The sequence below is a fragment of the Leptopilina heterotoma genome, unplaced genomic scaffold (genome assembly GCF_015476425.1).
Source record: "Leptopilina heterotoma isolate Lh14 unplaced genomic scaffold, ASM1547642v1 Lhet_169, whole genome shotgun sequence".
Classification (NCBI taxonomy): Eukaryota; Metazoa; Arthropoda; class Insecta; order Hymenoptera; family Figitidae; genus Leptopilina; species Leptopilina heterotoma.
Window position 1 is genome coordinate 1,062,050 of NW_025110885.1, and position 16,855 is coordinate 1,078,904.

A 16,855-nucleotide genomic window follows, 5' to 3' on the forward strand; every position below is an offset into this window, starting at 1 on the left:
CTAAAAATGGAGAAAAAAAAATAAATAAGCGAAACTAAAAAAAAAATAAATACAAAATACCATAAAGAAACTAACAAAATTTGCTTAGAAAAAATACCCCAAAAAAAAACAGCTCAGGAAAACTATAAAAGAAAATAAGGAAAAACGAAACGAAAAGAAAGTAAGAAAATTACTACAAATGATAATTAAGGAAAACTACAAAAATAACTAAAAGAAACAAAAAAAATTACTACAAAGAAAATTAAGAGATACTAAGAAAAAATAATCATAAGAAAGAAGAAACTAACAAAAAATATAAAACGTAATCGAAAAAACTACCAAAAAAAACAAAAAGGTTTACAAAAACAAATTTTAAAAAACTAAAATAATAAAAAGAAAAAAAAGAAAATAAAAGAATAAAATAAGAAAAAGTCTGAAAAACGGCAAAAAAGTTAAGAAAAACTACAAAAAAATAATATAAACTAAAAAGATTATTAAAAAAAATACCAAAAATAACTAAAAGAAACTAAATGAATAATCGAAAAAGGTATAATTAGGTAAGAAAAACAATAAGAAATAACTTTAGGAATTATAAACATAACTAAAAAAATAACTAGAAAAAACTAAAAATATAACTAGAAAAAGCAATAAAGGAGGTCTAAAAAATAATTAAGAAGAAACTACAAAAAATTATTAAAAGAATTTAGAAAAGTAACTAAAAAAATTACAACAAAATAATTAAAAGAATCTAAATAAATAACTGAAAAATAATATAAAAAAATACAGAAACTACAAAAATAATTACCAAAATTAATAAAGAAGAACTATAAAAATAATGAAGAAGAACTACAAAAATAATTAAAAGAAACTAAGAAAATATCTAAAGCTTAATTAACGAAAAAATAAAAAAAATAATAAAAGTATAACTGCAAGAATACTACGAAAAATACCAACAACAAAAAATAATTACAAAAAATAATAAAACGAAACTAAAATAATAAAGAAAAATTTCAAGAAATAATTAAAAGAAACAAAAAAAAATTACTAAAAAAAGATTTAGAAGTACTAAGAACAAAAAAACTATAAGAAACAAAAAAGCTACAAAGTGTAATAAAAATAAATACAAAAAATTACATAAGGAATTTAAAAAAAACAATTTTAAAAAACTTCAAAAAAAAAATAGAAGGAAAATAAAAAAAACATTAAGAAAAACTGCAAGAAATAATTAAGAAAGACTACTAGAAAATATTTAAAAGAAACAAGAAAAAATGTTTTAAAAACTATACCCAAAAAAAAGACTGAAAGAAACTAAATAAATAATACAAAAAAATACAAAAATAATAATTAAAAAAAACTACAAAAAATAATTTACGGTACTAAAAAAAATAACAAAAAATTTTCTAATACAGTACTTTACAAAAAATAATAAAATAACTAAAAAATTACTACAAAATAACTAATAAAAGAAACTACACAAATAACGGAAAATACTAGAAAAAATAAAATAAAGAAACTAAAAAAATAACTAAAAAATTAATTAAGAAAAAAATGAGTGAAACTTCGAAAAAATGCTAAAAAAAATAACTACAAAAAATAAATAAAAGAAGCTATAATGATAACTACAAAAAATAACTAGAAAAAATAATAAAAAAGAACTTCAAAAATAATTGAAAGAAACTTAAAAAATACACTCTAAATCTGAATCAGTGAAAATTTCACTGATTTCAATTCAGTGGCCCAGTTTTTTTTGATGAATCAGTGGAATTTCACTGACAATCAGTGGTTTTTACTGATTCTCAGTGAAATCCCACTGATGAATTAAAGAAAACTGGGCCACTGAATTGAAATCAGTGAAATTTTCACTGATTCAGATTTAGAGTGTACTACCAAAGAAATAATTAAGAAAATATTACAAAAAATAACTAAAAGAAACTAGAAAAATTACTAAAAAATAACTAAAGTTGATTAAAAGAAACTAAATAAATGAAAAATACTATAAAAATTAAAAAATAAAATACACAAACTAAAAATATAGCTAAAGAAGGAATTAAGAAAAAAAACTATAAAAATAATTATAGAGAAAATACAAAATAAATAATGAAGAACTTTAAGAAATAATTAAAAGAAACTAAAAATATTACAAAAAATAATTATGGAAAAATCACAAAATATAACAAAAAGAAACTAAACAGATAACAACAATAAAACTACAAAAAAGAATCTAAAAAAATAACTACGATCATTTATTAAGGAAAACTAGAATAAATAACTGAAGGAAACTAAATAAATAACTATAAATGAAACCAGAAAAATAATTTAAGATAACTAAAAGAGAATAAAATAAAAAAATAAAATTTTTTTAAAAAATGCATAGTTTAAATTTTTTTTTTTAAATTGTATCCAATCGCCAAAGGAAGCGAATGCAAAAGAACAGAATTATCATTCCCAGAAAGAATTCGAATATCCTCATTTCAACAATATTAAAAATTCACTACAAAAATATTTTCCCCCGTCGGATCGAATAAATCTCCAATCTTTTAATTGTTCATTTCTTTTCTAAATATTGTCAGACGATGAATTTATCATGATGAAAAAGAATAATTGGAGAAAAAATTAAACAGTAAAGAATGGAATTAATGAACTTTGTTTTGAAAGTCTCGTTTACCACTTCCTTTAATGAAAATTTACGACCTATCCAGGGAGTTAATGATCCAAAACATCGGTTCGAATTATTTTAAATTACAGCTCAATTGTCCGATTAAATTTCTCTTCAAAAATATTAGCTGAGCCTTCAAAACTTTTCATTGGCCCTGCCCCTATTATTTTTATTATAGAGAAAAAAAAAGAAATTACTCACGTTACGTTGTTCTGTTAAATAGCGATCATTATTATTATGCGGACTCACCTAAAACAGAATAAAAAGAATAATCTATTAGGTATAATAATTTAATAAATTATATACATAGTAATATAATAATTTTAATAATAATAATAACAAATATTATTGTTACTATTGCTATTATTATTTTTCTATTTTTCAAATTTTTATTCTTAATTTTAATTATTTTTTTATTTTTCAATTTTTTATTATTAATTTTAATTATTTTTTTATTTTTCAATTTTTTATTATTAATTTTAATTATTTTTTTATTTTTAAAATAAACAGTGTTTGTTTTAATGATTCTTTTGAAGAATAGGAACCAATAATGCAAATTTTGTGCATACTGCGGTAAAAAACAAAATAACAAGAATAAATTTCGTACGTGATTCCAGAACAAGTTCAATGCTTACTAGAAAAAAATAATTAACTGTGTGTATATTTTCATTCTGAATGGATGACAGTTTTAATTGTTTCACGTTGAAATAGTATTATATTCAATTCAAAGATCGTGCTCTTGAATATCATGAGACTAAAAGTGTGGACCCATTTTCACAAAACTTTGAATGTTGTTAATCACGCTCTATATATCGAGTAGACAGTTTTATGTTACTCGAGTAATTAAAATTCGAGATTATTTTTGTTATCTTCTGTTAAAAATTTCAAGTAGAAATAATTATTCCCCTAATTTTATTGAACATTTAATAAATATATTATTTATAATAATTAATAAATATTTAAGAAATATGTTCATAATATTTTTTATTTAATATTTACGAAATATATTATTTATAGTATTGTTTATTTAATATTTAATTATTTTTTTTTAAATTTACACTCAGAATTTTAAAATTGACTGAGAGGTAAATTTTTACTCAAAATCTTAAAAAAAGAGGTGAAATTTATATTTCGAATATTAACAAAAAAAAGGAAATTTGTAAATCAAATATTAACGAAAAAGCGAAAAAGAAACAAATTTATAATCCAATATTCAAAAAAAAATTTCAATTGCTTAACAATAAAGCTACTATATATTTACCCATTTATCGTCTAAGCGCTTAAAAGATCGATACAGTATGTCAGTGTATAAGCTTTCATCGAGGTAGATTAATATGTTCCTTACAAGAGTGCTAAAACTCGATGAAACCAATACTACGAAAAAAAAGTGTATAATAAAACTTCACTCAAGGAAAATTTACGAATTAAGCTTCAGTTAACTTTAGGAAATTTCGAACATTTACGATAAACGTTTAGCTAATTTTTACTCGAATAAAAAATTCACCACTTGGGGCATTTTCAATTAAGTAAATAACATTGTTAAAAAAAAGTGGAACACTTTCGATAAAAAGGAAATTTTCGAAAGTAGGTAGTACTTTAAAAATCTTTTTAATGATGTTTCTCTATTTTTCAAAAAGAGAGAGAAAGAAAAAAAAGATGAGTTGCGAAAAGCGTTAAAATTCACATTTTCCGTAATGTACATCAAATAAGGGGAATTTATTACCCTAATCTAGGAAATTGAATTGTAACATGCATCATCTTTTCAGTGAACGATAGAAAGAGCAAGATCAACTCAACTGACCTAGTTGATTTTCAGTTTAGCTGACTCTGTTTTCCCCCATAAATTCCTCGTATGGATATGTGATGCGCGATAAGACGCCGAAGGTGTGCGACACAAATCCAGTTTGGAATTTTTCATTTCCTTCGTACAACACTTCTTTCTGTCATCATGTACTTCCGATTCGTTTTAAGATATTTACCAATAAATACGATCAATTTTTTTCCAGAGAGAGAGAGAGCAAAAAAAATAAAAATCGCATCAAGACTTATTCAACTAAAAATTGTAATGACAATTTTCGCTTACTATCAATTTCAGTACATGTAGTGGTGTTTTTAATTACAAAAAGAATTTTTATATTCTCATTTTAGAAATGCGACTAAAACTCTAGACTAATAAATTTTCTAAAAAAAAAAAAGAAACAATGATAACACTAGTTATATAATTCTAAAAGTTTATTCGTGTATAAGTAAAAGGACTTCCTGCTGTGACACAACAATTGTATAAACATGTATCATTACCACCCGGAACGCTTTAATTCTCATAAAGAAACATTGCATCGTAGATTAAACTTCATCAACTCCAATTGAAAGAAAATAAAGAAAAATACTTGAAAAAAGCTAATTAAAATAAAAATACAAAAAAGAAACTGAAAATGACTGAAGGAAATAATAAAAATAAAATAATTAAATAGTATTAATTATTTTAAACAAAAAATAATAAAGAGAAACTGTAAAACAACTAAAAGAAACTAAAAAAAAAACTGAAACTAACAATAACTGAAAGAAACAACAAAAATAAGTACAAAAAAAAATAAGTAACAAAAAGAAACTAAAAAGATAAATAAAGAATTAAAAGTGATTGTAGAAAAACTGTTTTCAATAGTTTCAGCAAAATATTTCAAATATGAAAATAAAAATTACTTTATTCTTTATTGATTTTAGTAACTTGACTCTAGCAAAAAAAGGAATAATTTTCTTAAAAAAAATTGTCTCTCTTTAAAGAAAAGGTTCTAATATCCTTTTGAGTTTCAATGTTTAACTGAATAGTCAATTCAATTTTGATTTTGATTTTCAAATCAAAATTGATAGGAACATATAATTTTAAATAATAAAAATAATGAAAAGAAACTAAAAAAATTAACTACAAATTAATTAAGAAAAAATGAAAGAAACTATAAATGCATAACTGCAAGAAAGCTACAAAAAATACAAAAAAAAAAAAATTACTACAAAAATAAAAAAAACGAAGCTAAAAAAAGTAGAAAAAATAATAAAAAAGAACTTCAAGAAATAATTAAAAAAAAAATTATTAGAAAAAAACTTTAAAAAATACTAAGAAAAAATAATTACTATAAGTAACTAAAAGACAACAAAGAGTAATAAAAATAACTGCAAAAAGTAAAATAAGGAATTAAAAAAACCAATTTTAAAAAACTACAAAAAATACTACTATAAAAAACAATTAAGAGAAAGTTTCAAAAAATTACGACAAGAATTTTAAAAAATTACTACAAAATAACTAAGTAACTGAAAAATAATATAAAAAATAAAAGCCAAAGACGGAAAAAATAGCTACAAAAAATTATAAAAAAGAACTACAAAAAATTATAAAGAAGAACTACAAAAATAATTAAAGGAAACTAAAAAAATTAAATAAAAATTAATTAAGAAAAAAAAATGAAAGAAACTAAATAATAAAATAATAGAAAACTACGAAAAATACAAAAAAAAATTACTACAAAAATAAGAAAACGAAGCTAATAAAATAACTAGAAAAAATAATAAAGAATTAAAAAAACTAATTTTAAAAAACTTAAAAAGATAACAAAAAGAAAATTAAAAAAATACATTAAGAAAAAACTGCAATAAATAATTAGGAAAAACTACAAAAAAATAATTTAAAAAAACTACAAAAAATAACTAAAAAAACTACAAAAAATAACTAAAAGAAACTAAAAAAATAATTTAAAAAACTACAAAAAAAGACTGAAAGAAACTAAATAAATAATTTAAAAAATGCAAACAGAATAATTAAGAAAAACTACAAAAAAGTAACTTATAGAACTAAAAAAATAACTAAAAAATTTTTTTACATAAATTAAAAAAAAATAATAAAGAAGATCTACAAAAAATAATTAACAGGAAGTAAAAAGTACTAATAAAGTACTAGACAAAAAATAATCAAGAAGAAACTGCAAAAAACTACTAAAAGAAACTTGAAAAATAATCAAATAACTAAAAAAATTACTACAAAATAACTAAAAGAAACTAAATAAATAACTAAAAAATAAAAAAAAAATATAGAAACTAGAAAATTAATTAAGAAAAAAATTGATGAAACTATACATTTGTATAAAAACTAATATAAGAAAACTACGAAAAATACTACCAAAAAAACTACAAAAAATAATTAAGAGAAAAAATACAAAAAATAAAAAAAAGAAGCAATAAAAATAACTAAAAAATGTAACAGAATGAAACTAAAAAAATAACTAAAAAAAATAGAAAAGAACATCAAGAAATAATTAGAAGAATGTAAAAAATACTAACAAAAAATAATTAAGAAAAAACTACAAAAAATTACTAAAGAAACTAGACAAATTTTTAAAAAATAACTAAAGGAACTAAAAAAATAACTAAAAGAAACAACAAAAATACCTACAAAAAATTTTAAAAAAAGAAACTGAAAAGATAATTAAAAATTTTCTTCAAAAAAAAATTTTCTCTCTCTAAAGAAAAGGTTCTAATATCCTCTAGAGTCCCAATGCTTGACTGAATAGATTTTCAAATGAAATTGATAAGAACAAAGAATTAAAGAGAAAAATCGAAATTTTAACTAAATAAATGTTAACGTGACTTTTCGATTCAGATCAGTTTTCTTTTCGCGACAAAAGAAATTGCGTTTCTCGTTTGCTACTTTTTTTTTCTTCAAAAGGGAAATTTCTTTTTTGCCCTCTCTAGAGTGCACTTTAGATTTTTTTTTTTTTATTGTTAGAGACTATCTTTGTTAGCAAACTCGTTTCCTGCGTTTGGTAAATCGGTTCCATTGGTTATGGTAGCTACTTTATCGTTGCGTTGTAATAATGTACCAATCTTTACACATCACGCGAGTTCCTTTTTTTTAAATGTGCAGAAAAGAACAAGATTTTTTTATTTAAAGAAGAATTTTTTCTTCTTTACATAAAAAAATTTGTTTAAACACAAGAAATGCAAATTCTAAAAAAAGGGAATACAAATTTTAATTTTTAAAGAATGAAAATATTAGTCCATTTAAATAAAAAAAATTTAATGAAAAGAAATAAAGATTGCAATTAATTGAAAGAATTAAAGTTTTTAGTGAAATTTGGAGAATAGAAAAATGTCATTTTAAAGAATGATAATATTTTGGCATTAAATCTTGTAATTATTCTTTTTCGCTCGTTCAATGAAATAATTTATCTGAAAGTTGAGAGCGCATCTTGAGAGAAAATGATTGTTTTGCTTGAAAGCGGAGATTTGCCTTTGAAATACAAGAGAGAATTTTGCGAAGGAGTAAAAAACAAGAAACTTGTATGCTTCTAATTAAGATTATGGATTCATATATAACAACTTCATTGTTCTTGGGGGAAATGATAGAAACAGATTGATGATTCAAGTGCGGGATAAAAAACAAGTTCAGTGAGAGAAAAAGAGAAGTTGAAAAAGAAAAAAGACATTAATTTTTGTTATTATTAATAGACCACTAATTTTTCTTTGGGAAAGAAATAAAACAAATTTAAACAAAATTTTTAATAAATTTGAAGAATAAAGAAACTTGCATTTCTTAATTTTTTTTATTTGCTTTCTGTCTCTAATTTCTGTTTGCTTATTTTTTGTTCCTATTTTTTTGTTTCTTTGTTTTTATTTTTTATTCGTTTTTTTTGGTTTATTTTTTTAAAAAATTTATTTGTTTTATTTAAAAAAAATTTTTTTTTTTTATTTTGTTGTTTTGTTTTTGGTTTTTTATTTATTTTTATAATTTTTGTAGATTCAGAGAAAGTTGACATTGAATGATATATTCTCTCTCGATCAACAGCCTCTTGGATACAATTTTCGGCTAATGCACTACTGAGTATGATAATTGAACACAAACTACTTGAAATAACTTCACAGCAGGCTTGTTGCACTCTGGGGAATTCAACGGAAGCAAGAGGCTATTGAACAAGAGAATACAACATACTTTGAACAACAAACTTTAAACACAACATGTAACAATTCTCTGATAGATTGTCTCCTTTGTGAAACATCTCATCGTGCAACATTACGTAACTGTCATATGTTGCCATCAAATTTAGTTCAACAAGTTTTGATTGCCGATTTCAATCATCGTGATAAGACACACATATCGGCAAATACCCATCAAAATTTTATTTTTCAATAGTATATAATAAATAAATATTAAATATTAATGATAAATATTTTTTTCTTAAATTTTTACTATTTGGAGTTTATTTTGGAATTAATAAAGTATAGAATAAAAAAAAATTGAAAAATGAATAAATTATACCTAGTTATTTTGCAAAAAAAAAAAAAAAATGGTGGGAGAAATTATGGAAAGGATACTTTTAAGTCGTGAGGCTGTCAGTTCTGTCTTGAACAGCCCTGTGAACAGACAAGGGAGTGAAATTATATCGATTCGATCTACCTTACATTGCCCTGCCACTGCGGCAGTCGAGATTGCATTTACAGAGAAAACTGACACACAAAATGGATAGTCTCACGGGTTGATGAGTTTGTTGCATCCTGAATAAACCCTGAATATCATTAGTTTATATTCCATGTCAATAAATCCATTTACAGTTCATGACAATTTTATTATAAATTCAAACTTGTGAAAAAATAAAAAAAAAACTTAAAAAAAATACTTTATTATAGAAATTATGTAAAAATTAATTTCAAGTACACCTGTGAAAAGTAAATCCAACTTACAGCCCACTTTAGACTCAAACCAAGATCAGGACAATTTTTTAATAAATTTTAGCCTTGAGGTTAAAATTAAAATCTATTTTTGAACACAATTGAAAAATAAAATTGCAAATATTTAAAACATTCAGTTTGCTTATAAAAATTTATGTCATATGATTATATGTCGAGAAAATGGCTCTAGAGAGAAAAATATTTAAATTTCAAAATGTGCAAAAAAAGAAGAATAAGACTAAAGGAAAATTATAAATTAAAAAAGTTATAAGTAACCTCGCCATAAATGTAAAATTTCAACTTTTTAAAAGCAGAATTGTTCAGTACACGATGAAGAGTTATTATAAATAAAGCTATATACTAAGTTTGTTTGAAATTGAATTACACGAGGCAAATTATTAAAAAAAAAAGAAAGAAAATAAAAAAGCAGCGAAAAAACTTAACTAAACTTTCAAATACATTTTAATATTTAAAATAGGTACTTCACTATAACGGAAAGCCCGCAGAATTTTTTTTGTTATTTTTTCTCCGACTCGAAAATTGTTTAACAAAACTTTGCCCTGAATTATCCAGGAGAAGCCACAGAATCCATTAAATCCCGATAAAATACTTTTCAATTCAATACAGTGAAATAATCTGAATATAAATTTAAATAAACATTAATAATATTTCCATGTAAATAAATATTAACAATAGGGGAACATAGTCTAGGTCGGCCACCTTTTTGACTTTTGTTTATAACTTTTTTTTAAAAATGAATTTGGACAATTGAAGTATATGGTTGGAAAGTCCTGTTTAATAGGAACATTTTTTCTGTACAAAGTAAATTGACAGGTTTAAAAATGAAAAAGTTATAAAGATTTAAAAAAAAAAAAATTTGTAGTCCAGGTTAGCCATTACAGTCAAGGTCGGCCATGTTTAAAATTCAAAGGGCATTAATCGTTAAAAAATAAAATAACATGTTTGGAGTTACGGAAAATTGATTCTTTATTGTTTACAGTTTGTAACTTAATGAAATAACAAAATAATAACAATAAACAATATAAAAAAATAAATATAAATAAAAAAAAGTTTTGCACTAAAATATTAATAAAATTAAATAAAAATATTAATAAGATGATCAATTATATTATGAGTTATACAGAATTGCAGTTTTTGCAAATGAAGTAGCTCGTCCTCAACTTTGCGCATTTTAAACACATAGTGGCCGACCTTGACAGTAAGTAACATTACCGAATTGTTGTAACCATAAAGAAATACGTTTCGGGATTCGATTTTTTACTTTGTTTTCCTTTCAACCATGAGTCCCACAAATTTTCTGCATACTTGCCTTGACGATTCAATTTGTTTTTTATCTTTTATTAATGGTTTTTCACATTATGCACAAAACTTTTTTTGAGCTTTTTTTGTACCGACGTCACAGAAAACACAATTTTCGATTTTCCGAAAATGTAATTGAACAAAAAGTTAGGTTTCACTAAGACAAGCTTCGACAAAAATGCGCGTAGGTGGCGCTAGTGAACTTGACAAAAAAACGCGAGTGGCCTACCTAGACAGTAGGCCAACCTTGACTACATTCCCCTACTAAAAATAATATGATAATTATTATATAATAACGTATTAAAAAAATTATAATTATAAACTAAATGTTCAATTTTGTTTTTACATTTTGTAAAAGTCAATAATTTTTATAAATATTTATCGTGGTAAAAATTTCGTTTATTTTAACCTTCGATTAACTTGTGGATTATTAGACATTGTTCCTAATCAAAATTAATTACAAATTTGTCTGACTAAAATTATTTTTAATGATAAAAAAACCAAATTCAAATTTTTGTTGAAAACACTGAAAAAATCCTATTTTGGAAAAATTACAAATAATTGCAGAAATTCAATTATTTTCAAGAGTGATAAAATTCTTCTCATAAAATTTAATTATCTTTCAAATTTTCAAAAAATTCTCGTCAAAATCCCAATTATCTTAATAAATGACAAAATTCTTCTCCAAAGTTCAATTATTTTCAAATCAATTTCAAATTCCCAAAAATAGTACCCAAACATTTAATTATTTTTATAAATAATAAAAATTTCTCAGGAATTCAATTATTTACAAATTTTTTTATAAATTCCTTCCCAATAATTCAATTATTTTTATAAATAATAATAAAATTTTATAAAAATAAATAATAAAATAATTTTGAAAAAGTTACTGTAACAATATTCTTATCATATAAAATAATGATTTTATCAATCGGTCGTCTTTAATTTATTATAAAACATAAAGAAATCGATCACTCCGAGTCTTCGACTCGGAGCAATCGCTATATTCATGTTTTATAAAAATATTCTTATAAGTTATTGAATTTAAAAAGCTTTGAATTTTAAATATTTGAAATTCTTAATTTCTATGGAAAAATAATATTGGTTAAATATTTATTTAAAAAAAAGTTATTGATGTTTTCGAATAATTTTACAATGAAAGAAATTCGTAAATAAATGAAACAGAACATTTTTTTTAGTAAAATTTTTTCCTCTATTTTCTACAAATTTAAAAAGTTTCAATTTCATTTTTAATTAAAATTTGTAATTGACAAATAGAATAGCAGAATAATAAAAATTTTTACAAAATTTTTTTTTTTTTATAAAATTTTTATAACATTTTTTCCTCTAGTTTCTACAAATTTAAAAATTTTCAATTTCATTTTCAATTAAAATTTGTAATTGACAAATAGAATAGCAGAATAATTATCTAATATTTCTTTTCCAAAAAAAAAAAAAAAAATGAGTTTCTAAACAATATTGTTATTGAGAAATATAAATTATGCATAAAATGGGTATATTTCCTATTTCTTAATAATAATTTTTTAACAATTAACAATTTTCTCATATTTTTTATAAATAAAAAGGAGAAAAATTTGCATAATTTAGATTAGTCAAACGAAATTTGTAATAGAAAAAAACATATGATAAACAAAATTTATTTGTTAATCATAATTTTTTTATATTTCATAATTTCAAATATTGTTTTATTAATCTAGAAAAAATATACCTGCATTTTTTTTTATCTGTCAAACAATATTTTTTAAATAAAAAAAAAAAACAAAAGCATACACAAAAACTAACTTCAAAGTGTGGACAGAATGAAAGAATGAATAAGACGATTATTATAGTTAATTCTAAATTACTATTTGGCTGACTAAAAATATTTTTTACTACTGACACCAAAAGAAAATCGAAACGAAACCATTTTCTCCAACAAAAACTATTTTTACTTATAAAAATCAATTAAAAATGTTAAATCAGTATCTGTCTGACTAAAGCTATTTTTTACTACTGATACCAAGAGAAAATCGAAGTAAAACCATTTTGACTGACTAAAACCATTTTTATCCCTTGTAAATTAATTAAAAATCTTAAATTACTATTTGGCTGATCAAAAATATTTTTTACTACTGATATAAAAAAAAGAAAAACATTTTGGTCTGACTAAAATCATTTTTACCACTTGCAAATCAATTAATAATTTAAAATCACTATTTGTCTGACTAAAACTATTTTTTACTACTCACACTAATGAAAAATCGAAAATTCTAAATTACTATTCGTCTGACTAAAATTATTTTTCACTACTTATACAAAAAATGAACTGCAAAATCACATCACATTTTCATAAATACACTCTACTGATTTTAATGAATCTTAAATAAATCAAGAATGGGAGAAAATCAATAAAAAGCACACCCACACACATACATATATATTATATCCCAATCTCTTGACAACACTGGCTCTACTTTAAAAATTAAAAAGATTACGCTGCAAAATGTACTTTATTCAATTTAAGAGAGAGAGAGAGATAGTAGAAAAATGAATCTTGGCGTGTGAGGATAATGACGAAGGATCTGCTCAGAAAATGGCAGCTTTGATCTTAAAATAATTGAGTATTTTTTTCTTTCCTCTTCTTCTTTTTTTCATTATTTTCTTTAACGTATAACGCGAAAAGCATTTCCCCATTTTTTATCCCGTTTTCCAGTTCCTAATGACACAACGACACGGATAGCACGTATTCTTTTCTCGAATATTCTTCTCGCGTGCACAAAAGAATCAAGTACTTTGTGAACTTTGCAATGATGTAAAATCCCCCCCCCCCCCTCATCACTCCTTTTATCGCAAAAACTATAGTATCAATCATTAATAATCCAATTATGAAAACGAGTCTCTGAAAAACTTACAAATGTCTCTCAAGAAAAATATTCGGGGAAAATTGGAAAGATTTCAATTTTTTTGAATATTTAGAAAATTTATATTTTCTTACATTACAGTTTCTATTTTTTTTGGTAGTTTTATTACTTTTTGTTTATTAATTTTAATTATTATTTAATATATTTAATTCAAAAGAAGGTAATTTAATATATTTCGAGTTTATTTCCATTTCATAGAAAAGAATATGAAAATTATTTCTACCTTTCCTGTAAAAATTTACTCTTTATAATAATTTCAATAAAATTAATTCAAAAATATATATCTCTCGATTTTTACAAACTCTCGATAACTGAAGTGCCGAAGAGTGCCATTTTCCAGATATGTAAACACAATTCTAGTACAGAATATGATTGATATATGGCAGTGTGGAAAAGGAAGAAAAAAAATTTTCGGTGACTATATTATAAGCTATATATCACTGTCGACTTGTATTTAATGAAAAAAAAATTTTTCCAAACGATGATAAAAACAAAAGTGAGAAATGCATATATACCTTCATAAATTGAAAGTAAATATTAAAAAATAAAGGAAAATCAGTGAAGATTTGATTTTTAAAGTTTCTCATTAAATTCGCTATATGCAAACACACATTAACATTGTGACAATATTTCGAGGTTGATTCACAGTTTATTATCTAATAATTCCTTGAGTTTAACCACATCTACTAAACCACTAATAACTAAACCTCACAAGTTAGTATACGCCTCAAAATTAACACTTTGACGACCGAAATTAAACCCCCATGACAAAGTCACTCAACTATTGTTAATAACGATTTCATCATCTCCCCAAATTTTGAGAAGTTTAAATATAAATTAAAAAACTTTTAAAATATGGATGATAAAATTTTTAAATGTTCACATTAAAAAATTAATATTTCAAATTAATTTGAAAATTAATATTAAATTATTCGAAACTTAAATAATCTTTGTTAAATAAATACCTAAGTACTTAATTATTTTTCCATAACTTTTCCAAATAAAATTTTAAATAAATTACTGTTTAAAACCTTTTTGAAATTTAACTATTCTTAAAAAATACATAACTGTAATTTTTCTAATATTCAATCCTATTTATAGAGATTTTAACTAAAATTGTTCAAAACTTAAGTACTTTTCTAGAAAAAAATTTATTATTATTTTAAATACCAATGTAAGTACTATTACAATTTTATAGAAATTAAAATTTTTGAAGATTTCAATTTAAAAATTTTTTGAAATTTAATTATTTCTAAAAATTAATAACTCTTCTAATATTCAATTATTATGTAAAATTATAACTGAAATTTATTTTTTAACCAGTTCTTCTTAAAAAGTTGTATGAAAATTCAATTATAAATTATATAAATACAAAAATAAAAAAATCATTGAATAATTGATTATTTTTTAAAATTGAATTCCTGCACTAAAAAATTTTATCGAAAACATTAAAAAACAATTGAATTCTTTCGAAAAATTTAAAAACATTTTTAACAATTGCTTTTTTTCGAGAAATTAATTTAAAATTCCATTAAAAATAATAATTGAACTCCTGCAAAAAATTTTCTTATTCATGAAAATAATTGAAGTCTTGAAACAAATTTTATTAAAAATTTTTGAATTAATAATTCTATGAAAATTTTATTATTTATGAAATAATAATCTTGTGAAAATTGTATTTCGAATAATTAAATTTGTTTGAAAATTTTATTATTTATGAAATAATGATCTTGTGAAAATTGTATTTCAAATAATTAAATTTCTTCGAAAATTTTATTATTTATGAAATAATAATCTTGTGAAAATTTTATTTCAAATAATTAAATTTCTTTGAAAATTTTATTATTTTTTAAATAATAATCTTGTGAAAATTGTATTTTTAATAATTGAATTTCGTTGAAAATTTTATTATTTATGAAATAATAATCTTGTGAAAATTGTATTTCGAATAATTAAATTTGTTTGAAAATTTTATTATTTATGAAATAATAATCTTGTGAAAATTTTATTTCAAATAATTAAATTTCTTTGAAAATTTTATTATTTTTGAAATAATAATCTTGTGAAAATTTTATTTTTAATAATTGAATTTCGTTGAAAATTTTATTATTTATAAAAATAATATATTTTTCGGGACAAGCGTTACAAAATATTTTTTAAATTATTAAAAATTAAAAATTAAAATTATTTTAATTATTTTGTAAAATGTTATTGAAACATTAATTACTAAAAATAATTGAAGTTCAGCGAAGACTGTCATTATTTATAAAGAATAATTAAATTCTTACGAATTTTTTTTTAATTTTTGAAAATAATTGAATTGTTTCAAAGAATTTTATTAAAATTTAGAATAATTTTTTTATTTAAACTATTAATGGATTAAATTTAGTGAAAATTCTGCCAAAATAAAGTAAAAAGTAGTTTTTAATGTCACAAATCTAAATAAAAAGTGTCGAAATATTTTTTTAAATTATTAAATTCTTTTGTAAAATTTTGTTGAAATATTAATTACCAAAAATAATTATGAATTTTTAGCGAAGATTTTCATTATTTAGTGAAAATAATTGAAATCGTAAGAAAAGGTACTAAATAATAAATAACCAACTTGTTTTAGTAGATTGACTAGAATTTCCGTTGTGTACAAGCTTTTATTAATTTAACACTTTTTTTCAAATCCCAAACGTAACATTTATCATCCGAAACTTTAACATTTGAGATTGAACATTCAACATTTGAAATTGCTAAATTGAAAAGCATTTCTGTACGATGTTTTCTATTTTAAAGATAAATTGTCCTCGTGTTCCAACGAATTGTGATAAATGGGAGAAAAATCAGCGCTAGTTTGAAAAAGAATAGAAAAGAGAATCTTGAGGATATTTCATTAAAATAAGAAGATTTTTCAAGAGAAACTTGCTGGAGAACGTTTCGAGGAACCGGTCCGAGAAAGATATATAGAAAGAAAGAAATGAGAAAGTGTGAGACGAGAGAGGAGAAAACGAGAGAGAGACAGAGATGAAAAATACTGACCTCAAGAAGAAGGAAAGCTGGCTATCAAGCTTCAACTATCCTATTTATATTACAGACAAGACAATAGTTTCTCTAATGCGAAAATTCCAGAGAGAAATTTAAACAAAGTGGCGAGTTTAGCCAAGCATTCGTGTGGTGGTTGCTGCCAGGGAATAGCTGAGGGCTGTTGGTATTCTCGCACTCCCTGCTTCTCTCCGCAGCTCTAGGCAAACTCCTAGAAGGTATTTGCATATTAATT

The 16,855-nt window shown here is 22.4% G+C and overlaps 1 protein-coding gene across 8 annotated transcripts in view; it reads right to left on the reverse strand.

Moving 5' to 3' along the window:
* LOC122499558 (dystrophin, isoforms A/C/F/G/H-like) overlaps positions 1 to 16,855 on the reverse strand; it is a 557,697-nt gene that overhangs the window by 292,865 nt on the left and 247,977 nt on the right. The window lies entirely within an intron of this gene.